Source organism: Ornithodoros turicata, chromosome 1 (genome assembly GCF_037126465.1).
Source record: "Ornithodoros turicata isolate Travis chromosome 1, ASM3712646v1, whole genome shotgun sequence".
Taxonomy (NCBI): domain Eukaryota; kingdom Metazoa; phylum Arthropoda; class Arachnida; order Ixodida; family Argasidae; genus Ornithodoros; species Ornithodoros turicata.
The window spans coordinates 213,737,882-213,750,101 of NC_088201.1; the positions used below are offsets into that span (position 1 = coordinate 213,737,882).

The 12,220-nt window shown below is 46.4% G+C and overlaps 1 protein-coding gene across 1 annotated transcript in view; it reads left to right on the forward strand.

The window, feature by feature from the left end:
• The window catches only part of LOC135376279 (uncharacterized), a 329,348-nt gene that overhangs the window by 78,088 nt on the left and 239,040 nt on the right, over nucleotides 1-12,220 (forward strand). The gene's annotated exons all lie outside the window — the stretch shown is intronic.

Here is a 12,220-nt window from a genome sequence, read left to right on the forward strand (position 1 = left end):
GTGGGTACGCGGCCTTAAAGCATAATATTTGATGGAGGTGCAGGGCACGAGGGGTGAAATTCCCTGTCGCCGTTGTACCCGTATACGTGACTATATCACACAAAGAGGAGAAGTCATTCAGCACGCACGCATAGAAGGCGGCTTATTGTGAAAGGACTTATTCTTTAATTCCCCACATCTCCACCAGCAATGAGGTAGGGTATCGCCCTAGGCGTTGGAAATCCCCATTCCTCACCTTAAAAATAAAATTGTAAAGTGTTTGATTTCCCGTTGATTTGTAGGGATCCAACATGTTCTGTAGCGCAGACAGCACCAATACAATGAATGAGATACCAATTGAAGGGACTGACCTAGAGTATGAACCAGAACGAAGACATCCAATCGATTTCATGAGACTGAACGTGTTGCATGGTCACCAACGCAATAAGCGAGAAGGCAATTGGAGACGACAAGAGAAGCCAGCGAGACAGAATAATTCACATCTGAGGTAGCATGATGAGAAGCAAAAATAGCGTGGGGAAGCCGATGTACGTCCCTGGAGAAAATGAGGAAGCAGTGCGAGGAGTGTTTAAAATTGGAGCAAATGATAATCCATAATACGCAATGTGTTGAAAAATAATTGCATTTGAAAAATGAAGAGCTGGAACATCAACAATGGGAAACGAAGTGGAAACATGTGATATAAACATTTCCTACGAAAAGTCAACAAGCGACAGTATATCAGTTTGTCTTGGTTTTGTCCTTGGTTTTGCGCACTATAGTCAAAGAAATCCCCTGCGATTTCATTTCCTCCATAAACATATCACACATCTCCCATCCCACCCCTCAAAACAAAAAATGAAGTTTGATACATGCTCGTTGGACATAACTCATAAAAAATGCGAGCACACCGATGCCCGGCAAAGCAAGCCACCACACAAAAAGGTGAGACGTTGGGCGTGTTGGAACATACTTGTAGTAGAGTAGCGCGATGAAAACACGGACACGACTTCCACGTCGTCCTTCACATCATCGCTTCCACATCACGTGGTCCTGTCGACAGTGCAGTAGTGTATAGACAAAAAGGGCGCAGTGCAGTTTCAGAATGCTGCGGGAATCGCTGTGGATGACTTCCTGCAATTGATACAAGTTTATCTGAACTCTATACCTACACTTCGTGGGGGGACTCGGTGTGTCTACAAAAACAAGGAATATGCATTGGATTGTGCATTGCGCCAATATTGAGTGCATGGTGTTGGGAAAAGTGGACACGCAAGTAGCAGAAATGATAAGTGACTGTGACCTAAAAGTTTTTAGATATGTGGACGACTATTTGGTTCTCTATAAAGTCAAATGTCCATCGGTGGAACAAGTTGTGAAAACTGTCTTAGACAGTAATGGCAAAAGGGCAAGGGTGCAGGCCAGCTGGTGGCCAGCCATGTCTTAGACAGGATCAGCGATTGTTTCAGTCCATTAGTGCTCACTCATGAGATCCCTGTGGAAAACGGTATTCGGTGCTTGGACCTGAGTTTAGAGTTCCAGCATACACATGTTTGTTGGGCTTACAGCCCAAGGGCTAAGAAACCGTCATTGTCTGATGCCTCGTCCCATATTAAGCTTGTAAAAAGAGGCATAGTGAGTCTATGTATGAAACATGCGTTGAGCAAGTCTTGCCACCATCGTCTGGAAGGCAGTTATAGATCCCAAGTGAAAAGATTGGTGGAGGCAGGGTACCCGAGTAGTACCTTGGTATCGGTGGGCGAGGGCACGTGTAATAAAATGTAAAGTAAGAAACCCCCTGATAGTGGTAATGAAAGGGTACCAAGGAGTAAGGCAGTGGTCCCTTATATTCATAACATATCCCATAGGTTGAAGCATATATGTGAGAGATGGGATGTGGATGTGATTTTTTTCAGCTCCAGAGGAGTTGAGAAAATTGTTCGGGATGAAGCTAGTTGATGATGCTGTTGTCGGTGCGTGTACTATTAAGCAAAGAAACCCACCAGTACAGTGTACAACAAATCACTGCTGTGAGTTTGATGTACGCCGCGCGCGGCTCCAATTTCGTTTTTCGTAGAAAAATATACTTGAACATCGCCGCGCGCGTTCTTGCTCGTCTCGCTCTTCAGGTTTAACGAGGAGGAGAAGGATAAAAACGTCATTGGTGATGTCATAAAACTGAGAAGCGGCGACCCCGCTTCTATCTCGGTCCGTGCCTGCCCGGTTTTTTGTTTTCATTCTCTCTGTCTTATTATATTTTTCTCTTCCTCTGCTGTCTTTCTTTTCCCTGTCAGGTGATGAATATGGGAGGACCTCGATATTCCTGGTCGTGGAACCCCCGTGCTCGAAATTCATGTTCTCGTATTGCCGACTTTAGGATGGGATGGATTCATGTTCTGCAAATAAGGAAAAATGCTGCTTCGTAAGATGATATTCCGTACTTAAGGACATAATATCACTCAAATAACCACTCAAATTCACGGGTTTTCGACGTGTGCCCAAGTCGTGCTAGCAAACGAAGGCGACATTTAGCAGCCATTTGGCTTAGGATGGCGGCATGTTGGTTAGTTTATTATGGGTTTGTTAGTTGGGTGCTTTCAATGTTATGTCTGGGTTAGTCATAGTGCGCCGCTGGCAGTTTCCCGTGCGCGACTGTGCATTTTGAAGCCAGATAACATTACGCTACTCACGTGTTGTTTCAGTGCACGCTGAAATGTCACTATTTGATGACAGAACAAAAGGCGCCGGGCGCGGATGAAATCAAACTTGCGTGTTTGTGTCGTCCACGTTTGTGGCCTGCGTCGGCTAATTCTCGATTAGCTCCATTATTGGTAAGCTGACCATAAATTGTGGTGGTTTTATGACACTCCTTGGCTATGTTCGTGTGCAACCACAGCCAATGGATGTTCAAAGCCTGATGCCGCGACATGCCGGCGATGGCATATTGCGATAGATTTCATTGGATTCTATCTAACAACGTATCAGTAAGAGCACTCCTCCGGCTGAATGAGACATTAACCGAATAGCCATCAAAGTTGCTAGTCGAAGTGACGGGCAAATTAGTGATCATAGCGATGCAGCGAACATTTTGAAGCGTGAACTGAAGCAGCGCTTAGTGCTGCACTGTGTTTATAATTACTGCCGCCAACAACAGAACGACATAACAGTCACCACGATAACGAACACCATACAAAACACAGACATGAACATAACAGCGTTCATCTGGCACCTCCAGTTTATTTTCATAACCCACCTACTCCGGAAAGTCGCGGGAGGGAAAAGCGAGGTCGAGCGGGGACAGGTTGACCGGATTTTAGTGAAGTAACTTTGCTCGGGGAGTTCAATGAGGATGGCCTCCACAATCTCACGGCCTAACTTAGAACGGTATATGTAGACCCATGTTCGTCTACTGTATCTGATAGATCAAAGAAAAAGCAAAAAAAAAAAAAAAAAAAACCTCTTCCACCGCTGCGGCGGGGTTCCGAGTGTTTCCCTGTGCTCTCTACGATGTTTCTCTAAACCAACCAGCGGCTCCACTTTCCTTACGTCCAAGTGACGCGAGCGCCTCGACAGCTCGTTCCGAGCTAGGCGGCTTTTCTTCAAGAATAGAGACTTTGCTAAGTTTTGGTTTCCCAAGAAGACTTTGTTAGTACCGCCAGCTACTCCCACTGTTAATCCCACCGCTGTAGCCACCTTTGTTAACCCTTCCAATGCTGTTCTTTCTGCTTCAACATCCCAATTGTTATCTTTGACGCCGAAATTTTGTCTCCCTGTGAAACCTACCAGGTTTGATCTATCGGCTATCCTTGCTGGCGTTGCTTCAAACATTGATGATATTGTTGATAAGAATTTGTTTGTCGAAAGATGTATCTCCCGTATACCTGCTAATACTGTCTCGAGGAGAAAGCAACCTGTTGCAACCAAGCTTTCGAATGTTGTCGATGAGCTTCAGCGCTCTAGTCTTCAGCTATTAGAGACTGACAAATCTGGCAAACTTGCTGTTCTCCCCTCTACCACATTTCGTTCCAAAGTCAATCTACCTCTTGATTCCCTCTTCAAGCCTTTTGCCGGCTCTCTAAAGAAAGCTAAATCGTTAATTGTTACTACCTTGTCAGCCAACAACCATCTTTTGTTCAACGCTGTCAACAAATGTCGTATTGACTCTCTCTCGGTGAAATTCCTACTGAAGGATCACAAGCCCGACATGCCTCTTCGTGTTGTGATCAGCGAACGTGGATCTTGGCAAAGGATGGTTTCTGATTTTCTCCTGCGTGTTCTTAAGACGTTGCCGCTATCTGGTTCTCTTTCCATTAGGAATTCTGAGGAGTTTGTTGACTCCATAAAGCATTTTCATGGTGTTAGTGTTAACACACTCTCACTTGACATCAAAGATCTTTATTATTCCATGAATATAACCCTGTTGCTCGACCGGGTATCCAACCTTCTCAACAACCGCTTGGTAGTTTTCCAGAATACGGCCGGCATGTCTGTTGCGCACTTCATGACAATTCTTGAAACTTACCTAAAATCTTCTGTCATCCTGTGGGAGAATAAGCCGTTAACTCAAGCCAATGGTGTTTGCATTGGTTCCTCTGTTGCTCCCGTCCTTGCGGAAATTTATCTTAATACCTCTGGATTGCGCTATTCAATCCCTCATTTCCCGCACTTCCGATGGTATTCTGGTCATCCGTAGGTATGTTGACGACATTGTTGTAATTTTCTCCCTTCCCTCTGTCTCCCCGGACATGTTGGTAGATTCCCTCACCTCCCTGGCCCCTGAACTCAAATTCGCTGTTGAATTTTCTTCGAGTAGCCATACCCTTAAGTTCCTTGATTTAACGTTAGTCACTGAGTCTGGCCTTTGTTGGTATTATGGCAAAGATAACGCTAAACCCCTCCTACCGCGATCCAGTTTCCACTCGAAGATAGTCAAGTCTGGCTTTGTTTCATCCTTGGTTAGAGTCTCCGTGTCAAAAACGTGATCGCATTTTATCAATTTCAGTTTGTCCCGCTAATGCTGTAGGTTGCTCTCAGCTGGCTATGATCGTCATCTTATCGCTTCCAGGGCCCTTTTATTTTTACGTAAGGTGTACTCCGCTCAACCGACCTTGCCCGATCTTTCCCAGAACTCTAAAAAGAGGGTGGCCATCCCGTTCCACCACTCGGTTTCCCACAATATTTTAGCTGTTGCTAAGAATTTTGGCATTAAGATTGTTTTTTCAAATGTCTGCAAATTAAGCAAGCTTTGCCCCTTCTCCTCTGTGAACCGTGGTTGTAATGTCACCCACCGTAATCCGTTTGTAACCACTCAGTGGTCTATTGTATACCCCTTTCTTGTGGCATGTGCTATGTGGGTCAAACAGGACGCTGTCTGAATGACCGTCTTAGGGAACATGCCCTTAGCACAGAAAGGACCCACGTGTCAAGCGAATTAGTTCAACATCTCCGGGAATGTAACAACTGTGAAGCCCTCTTCGCGAAAACCTCTGTTTTGCGTAGGGAAAGAGTGACCTGGCGAAGAATGCTTCGTGAATCTGTCCAGATAGCCACACGAGGCAATTGTGTTAGTCAACCCTCTCTCATTCCTCTTCCTCCCCTTCGGAGGTTTTTGAATATATAGTGGGTTGTTGTCAATAAAATCTTTGCTGTGTTTGAGAATTTTTGTGTCCGTCCCTATCTCCTCCGTGTCTCTGGTTCCTCCTTCTTCAAGGGTTGTCAATCCCGAGCCATTTTTGCAGTCCCGGGATTCCGGGATTTTTTGCTGTCAATCCTGGGATCCTGGGACGGGATTTCGGGATTGTGACGAGTTCAAATGGTGCTTCCGAGTATAGTCCTGCGCAGGTCAGAATTTTCTAACCCGTCATTATCTAACCAAGTCCATTTACCTCGAGTGACTATATCGGCGTGTTGTGCACAGTTCATGTGCGCTTTGTCAATTGCACCTGTCCTGAGGGAAAGCCCTCGAAAATTTGTAGTGTAAGCACGTTGGTAAAATAGTGACGCCGAAATTCTTACTTTTTTTTCTGCTGTGACAATTTCTATTATACCTTTAGACCGAATGACAATTTCTATTCTATTCTTCTATTCGACCTTTTCAATTCATGTGCAGTTCACTGTTGCACGTGAAAAGAAGGCGGGTCCCGCTACACTTGAAGTAACGGGAAATATTACATTATAATTTCCTCAAACGTTGTTACATTCCACTTGAATGAGGAACAACAAGAACAACAACAAAACGGAGAAAATGGAAAGAAGCGAAACACTAAACAGTTTACAACACCGTCGCTGCGTGCTATCATATTCAATCACGTTGTACAATGATTAACACACGACCTGAGAAAGCACAGAGAGTCGAGGGTGGTGTCCCCCAGTTCGGAGCGAACATTTGTGAAAATACTGGCTGCCGAACTGAAGGTCCATCCAGCTTCTGTGCTAGAAGAAACGACAGTCATCAAATACGGCGGTCCTCTGACACCTCCAGTCATAAAACGTGTCATTTCTTTGCGAAGGGGAGAGTCTGCCTGATGGCCTACAGGTGTTTGATTTTCCTGTCATATTTGCTCTCGCGAAATCCCAGGACTTCGGGACGTCAAAAATTGGCCGGGATACCGGGATTTCGGGATATCCCGATTGACAATCCTATTCCGAGCATTGCCACCGTTGCGCACGGTCGCGATTTTCAAAATCGAATTCCGCGATATCTGTGCACCTGTTGATAGAATTACTTCGCATGGTGCATTTTAATAGGCGTGCGAACTGCTTGGTTTAAGAAATGGCAGTGATTAAAGTGCTTTCCGAGCTCCTTTAATGCCAAACTAGGTCACTTCAAATGTGCGATTACATGTTTAATCACTTATATGCTAGTTGCCATCAATCCGAGTAGGTCGCCCTGATCTCGAATCTATTTGGATTTCTGACTCCTTGGCGTCTCAGCTGTGATTTGTCAATTGATCAGCGGGCAGTTAATGCCTTTCGCTCAAGCACAATTTTGCTCAATCACAATTCGCTCAATCACAATCAAAACAAATCACTGCTTTTGCATCGTTTCACCATCTGTGCACAAACGGTGGATGTGAATGTGTAACATGGGTTTCCAGTTCCAGAGCACTCGGCAAAAAAAAAAAAAAAAACGCGACCTGAATAATTTCTTTCTTTGGGCGGGTGCAAGGAAGCTCCAGCCTGTGAGTTCCCATCGCATCCTTGGTGTGGTCCTGGACTCGAACCTGCGCTGGGATTGCCGCATTAAGCACCTTGAAACCAAAGTGCAGCGATGGCTTCCTGCAATTGAACATTTTTCTGGCTTAGGCTGGGGCTGTGATCAACGCACCCTTCTAGCCGTTCACGCGGCTTTGGTGAGGCCAGCTGTGCTTCACAGCCTTCCAGTCGTGCACAGGGTTTCTACAACGTCGTTAAATACCCATCGGACCCTCTTCGTCCGAAGCCTTCGTCGCTGCCTTGGAGTTCCTAGAATGGCTGAAACACGGAAGGCCTAGCTGAAGCTGGTGAACACCCGGTGAATGTCCTACGTGAGGGGAATCGGCTCGACACTTCGTACGTTTGCGTGCGCACGTTCCCCGACACCCACTCCTTAGAAAAATTCGATTCCGTGCTGAAAGTGATTTCTATCGCGGAGCGCAGAGGACACGACAGGCTCTCACTGGCTTCACAACTAAGGACGTCATACCGCCGAACGCCCCCTGGTATCTGCCTGTACCAACCACCTCCGCACGTCTTCCTGACCTCCAGAACCGCAGAGATCAGGTTCCCCCTCAAGTCCTTCGAGCCCATTTTTGTGCTCTCAAAGACGCGAAGCGTTCTACCCCTTCCGTCGCATACCCCGATGGCGCGTCTCGAAATGGCAAGTCCGCGTCGGCGTACCTTATCCCATCCGAAGGCGTAGTTGAAGAGCGTCGCCTTTCTCATCATATCTCATCCACAGCTGCGGAACTGTACGCCATACTTTTCTTTCTGCAGCACATCGTTCACTTTACCCCACAAATTGGGTGGTCTTCACTGACTCAACATTTGCGCCGCAAGCAATTGAAGATTCTGGCATACGAGGCTCCTCCGCACCGTTGGTTAAGGTTGTGTTAATGGCTTACGAACTTGTCTACGAAGCAGGGCATAGGCTCGTCCTCCAATGGGTTCCCATAGCGGTGTCGAATGCCATGAAAAGGCTGACAGCGCCGCCGAAGCAGCTCTCTCGTCTCGGAGAAAGACGCGTATTGCACTGCTGAAATGAGATAGTCGCTCTAGACTTCGACGCCTCGTGACTCCTCTGGCTAACCGCCAACGGACCGCTGACATTCTACCCTCCGTCATCCTGAGCAGAGTTGACCCAGCGCTCACTTTTCGCATACCGCCACATACACTCTTAAAAATTAACTTCACCGTACAGCATGCTCCTAGCCAACCATCATCTCAAATGATATCGTTATCTGTCCTGATTTGTTGAAAACGGGACGCGTACGCCTTTTTTGTGACACTTACGCGGTTCATAATTGTCACAGAAAGGCGTACATCTCACGTTTTCAACAAATCAGGACAGATAACGATATAATTGGAGATGATGGTTGGCTAGGAGCATGCTGCACGGTGAAGTTCATTTTTAAGAGTGTATCTTTCGTCAAGATGCCGCATTAGTTAATCGCATGCGCCTCGACGTGGCCTTCACAGCACAGTGCCGCTTGAGGCAAGTTTCATCTCCTCACTGCAGCCACTGCGGTGCAGTTGAAGATCTCGAGCACATTCTTCTTCATTGCCACACTAGCAACCTTCCCGAACCGTACTCTCGGCATCCCTCAACGAGCTAGACTCCCGCCCCCTCTCTCTCACAAAGATACTTGGTCCCTGGCCACATCCAGCGCTCCAACGCTCTGCCCTCAAGGCGGTCTTCACGTTTGTGGACACCACAGGACTTCTATCCTTATTGTGAAGGGCCTCATTATTTCATTCCCCGCATCAACTCCAGCAATGGGGTACAGTATCGCTCCCGGAAATAAAACTCCCCACCCATCATCTCCGAATAAAGTTGTTGTTGTTGTTCACATAATTTGGAATCTAACAACTACTACTTCCCGTGTCAACACGGGTTTCGTAAAGGTTTTTCCTGTGAAACGCAATTAGCCTCATTTATCTTTGATATCACGTCTCACATGGATAACCATCTTTCTTGATTTCCGAAAAGCTTTCAACTCCGTGCCTCACGCGGGTCTCATTCATAAGCTCTCTCTCCTTAATATCTACACTGATGTCCTTCGCTGGATCCAGAGTTAACTATCCAACCGGTTACAGGCTGCACTTGTTAACCATACCCTTTCACCTTTCATTCCTGTTTCTTCCGGGGTCCCGCAGGGTACTGTTCTTGGACCTCTATTGTTTCTCATCTTTATGAACGATCTTCCAAATACATTAACATCCTCATCAGGATCTTTGCTCACGACTGTGTCATTTATCGACCTATACGTTCTCCTTCTGACCGGATGGCTCTTCAGCACGACCTGAATTCAATCTACGACTGGTGTTCCGTCTGGCTGCAACCACTACAAGCTTGTAAATCTTGCTATCTCCCATTTTCTCGGTCCAGGTCGACTATGACCCATCAGTATCACATTGGTCCCTCCCTTGTCCCTTTTTCTACCTCCTATACATACTTGGACCTTACCCTTTCCACTAACCTTTCTTGGTCTGACCACATTCATGGAATTGTCAGTGGTACAAATCGTGCCCTGGGCTTTCTTGGTCGGACTCTAAGGCTAGTACCGGCCTCTGGCAGATGTCTTGCATATCGGACTTTGGTCCGGGCTAAACTTGAGTATGCTTCCAGCATCTGGGACCCACACCACCCTAATCATGTCAATGTCCTTGAATATGTTCAGAATCATGCTACCAGATTTATTCTTTCTAATTACTCTCATCCCTCCAGTATGACCCTACTTAAATCGGTTCGCCCTTCGTTCATACGTCCATCAGTTACATCTCATCTGGATTAAACCATTCCTGTAAAATACAGCCTATTACTTGTAGCAACTCTTACTTCATGTACTCATTTTTCTTCCTCAGACAGTTTCCGACTGGAACGATTTGCCTCTGTCATCGTATACATCTCCGATCATGCATCATTTCGAGCCACAATAGCTACTTACGTTTATTGGTAATAAGTGCACGATTCTCAATTGGCGTTAAGTATTGTATGTTTCTTCCCCCACCCCTCATGTATCGCCCCAGGAGGGTATTTGAGGTACTGAAACTAAATAAATAGATAAACACCTAGAACGACAGTATGAAAAAAATAAGACTACACCAAATTTCTGCATTGGTTCATACGCAAATCAGGCGACCTAAGGGGGAGGGGGCATGGCTGGCGCCCCTAAATTTCTATCGACACATAGCGGTTCAGTTGGCCTTAACTAGCGTGTGTATAGCATTCTCTTTATGGTCAGAGCCCAACCCGCAGAAAAAGTTCTGAATCCCCTACCGTACACGATACACATGAAGGACAAACCAAGACAAGATATCGGTTTATTCACCGAATAAAGTCAGCCATGAGTAGCATAGTGATGATATGCATAAGCCCCCCGTGCCATGAGGACTTTTCTTTTTGTATGTTCATTCGCATGAAAATTGCGATTTCTCGTGTACCCCTCATAACCTTCATCTTGGTTGTCAGCTTATCGAGGGAGGTCTGCCGAAGGTGTGTGGGGGGGGGGGGGGGGGGGGGCAGGACCCGAAGTTCCCACACTGGCGGCGCATATGGCTACAGGTTTGGTTATCCTTTGTGGAGGTGTTTTTCCCGCGGTTCGACACGTTGTTGACGTAAGATAACATTTCGTGCCTCGGTTGTAAACCCTGTTGTGTTTCCTGTCACTCCGAAGAGAGACTCATAGATAGGGGGATGCGCCCAATAAAGATGTAATTTGACTAAAGGGCTAAGTACAAAATACACTTTGATGTACATTGCGACCAACTGCGCCGGCATCGTGCCCCCGAGAAAGTGAGAAAATTCGCGCCATAACTGTCGAAGCAGAGGCGGGGGACGCGTATCGAAGATTCCACTATATCGCGTTTCATTAATGGTGGAATGAGTAAATGTCATTTGGTATTAGCATAGCATAATAAAATTGACATTTGAGAAGCAGACATTTAGCGGATTATTGCAGTGTTCGATTTTTAACAATAGCTGTAGTGGTCCTTCATGTAGTTCTTCAGTTTTGCTTCTCCGTTCACGTTAGGTCTCCTGTAGCGATCAGAAACCGTAGTAACGCGTTCCTGCACCCGCCGAATATATTTCATATGCGACGCAACCAGCAGAAATGCAAAACTCCATGTGAAAATGTGGCTCGGTGACCGACAAAGTATCTGAACTCCAGTTGAGGACGTAGACATTGAGTGCACCGCACTCCCTAGAAAAATTTTAATCTGTTATGGGGCCTGATTGACCCTTGTAATAGAGACAGTGCCCCTGAAGCGCAGGATTGAACGACGGTTTGACGAAATAATGCTCAACAGTTTTCACGTGAGACAATTGATGTTCTAAGCCTGGAACACGTATAGAAGGACAAAGTAGAGCTCTGGACCGTTAATCCTTCAGCTGGCCAACGTTTTCAGTGACTTCCATCTTCCATCAGTTTTCGCATTTCTGAATTGGTGTTTTGCTGATTTTAGGTATCTTTTGTGGAAGTGACTGCGAACACCTCTGTGTGTGCACGACCTAACCGGCTCCTAGGCTGCGCGACCCGTAGCGAGCGGCACCTGGCGAGCGGCGCCAATTCAATACCATGCTGATGATAACTGTCTGCTCCTGCTTGCCGCTACACTTGGCTGCTCCCCGCCTTCAGACGTGCTTCAAGGAATCGCGATGCTTCTTGGGATTGCACTCAGGTGCTCGGCTGGTTTTCTTGGTGCGGGTTCGAGGCAACTCAGTGCTGCACTGAACGGGTGCATTCCTTTAATCGAAGACAATCTGTGTGCACCAGTTACTCCTTATGCGCAGAGCTCTCCGTACACGGTGCTTCTAGTAAAAGAAACAACTTTGAGTTTTTTGTTTCGCTTCGGGTACAGCGGCGTTGTAGGCGCAGTTAAACCTCCTCCTCGGGTAGAACTATTAACGGCGAGATGTCTCTACCTGTGCAGGCAGAACGCATAGTAGAACAGTTATACCGACAGATAAACATATATGCTGCTTGAAATGTTGTACCTATCTGACATTTATATATGTCTGCTCTTGTGGTCCACATATAAA